Source organism: Odocoileus virginianus, chromosome 7 (genome assembly GCF_023699985.2).
Source record: "Odocoileus virginianus isolate 20LAN1187 ecotype Illinois chromosome 7, Ovbor_1.2, whole genome shotgun sequence".
In the NCBI taxonomy this organism is placed as follows: Eukaryota; Metazoa; Chordata; class Mammalia; order Artiodactyla; family Cervidae; genus Odocoileus; species Odocoileus virginianus.
The window spans coordinates 47,415,877-47,417,516 of record NC_069680.1 but is presented as its reverse complement, the minus strand read 5'-3'; the positions used below and the strand labels follow the sequence as shown (position 1 = coordinate 47,417,516).

At 33.3% G+C, this 1,640-nt stretch overlaps 1 non-coding gene across 1 annotated transcript; it reads left to right on the top strand.

The window, feature by feature from the left end:
- The first annotated feature begins 997 nt into the window (after window positions 1–997).
- On the top strand, window positions 998–1,103 carry LOC139036107 (U6 spliceosomal RNA). The gene has a single exon (XR_011488849.1). It is a non-coding gene; the product is annotated as a U6 spliceosomal RNA (small nuclear RNA).
- Window positions 1,104–1,640: the final 537 nt, after the last annotated feature.

Genomic DNA, 1,640 nt, shown 5'->3' with positions numbered 1-1,640 from the left:
TGTTATACATAAAATGACAAAAGTTAGAGAGACAATTAAAAAGCAGAAACAGGAAAATAAAAGGAAAATCTCCATAAAGTGATAGCTGATTTCTCTACAGAAACATTACAGGGCAAAAGGGAGAGGAAAATATATTCAGAGTCTTGAAAGGGAATAATCTGCAACATAGAATACTCTACCCAGCATGATTATCATTTAGACTAGAAGGTGAGATAAAGGATTTATCAGACATGCAAAAATGAAAAGAATACAGCAATATGAAACCTATCCTATAAGAAATATTGAAAGGTTTTCCCTAAATAGAAAAGAAGTAAGATACAGGAAAAAAAGAAATCACAATTAGAAAATAAATCACTTAGCGATTATATAAATCAAAAAAGAAAAAAAGAACTATTTGTTAAAGCAATGATAAACACATGGAACAGCAAAAGGATAAACATTAAGATGTAAAAGAGGACATCAAAACCATAAAATGTGGGAGAAGAGAGTAAGAAAATGTAATTTTTTTTTAGAATATCTTTGAACTTACATGACTATCAGTCTAAAGTAAGCAGATATAGGAAGGGGTTAATATACTTGAAAAACAGGATAACCCAAATCAAAAACATAAAATAGATTCACACACACACACAAAAGAAGAGAATACAAGCATACAATAAAACCGTCATCAAACCATAAAAAGTAAAACAAAAGAATGAAACAGTGGAGAAATACAGAATCAACTGAAAAGGTGTAAAATGGCAGTAAATACATATTTATCAATATTTAACTTACATGTCAATAGACTAAATGCTCCAACCAAAAGACATAGAGTGGCAGACTGGAAAGAAAAACAAGAGTCTACAACATGTTGCCTCTAAGAGACCCATTTTACGGCAAAGGAAACACATAGATTGAAAGAGAGGGGATGGGAAAAGATATTTCATGCAAATGGAAATGATAAAAAAGCAGAGATCACAATATTCAGACAAAATAAACTTGAAACCAAGGTGGGAGCATGCTTCAGCAGCACGTATACTAAAATTGGAATGAAATGGAAAATTAGCATGGCCTCTGCACAAGATGACAATGAATTATGAATTTGTGAAGACTTCCGTGTTTTTTGCTCAAGAGGAAGGGAACATATGTATAGCTATACCTATGGCTGATTCATGTTGATGTATGGCAGAAACCAACTCAATATTCTAAACCAATCATCCTTCAATTAAAAATAAATAAAACCAAAGTGGGATATCAGATCCCACATGTCGCAGAGAAACTAAGGCTGTGGGTCAAACTAATGGGCCTGTGTGCCACAACTACTGAAGCCCACACAATCTGGAGCCCATGTGACACAACTGCTGAGCCTGCATGCCACAGCTAGACACTCTAAGTGCAAAAACAAATGATTCCTGCATGACATAATGATTGCACATGCTGTAACCAAGACCTGAAGCAGCTAAATAATGAATTTTTAAAAAGGCATAAAGATACTATAATGATAAAAGATCAATACAAAAGGAGGATTTTACACTTGTCAACATATATGCAACTAATATAGGAGCACCCAAATACATAAAACAAATACTAACAGACAGAAAGGGAGAATTGACAAGAATACAATAATAGTAGAAGACTTTAACATACCACTCACATCAATG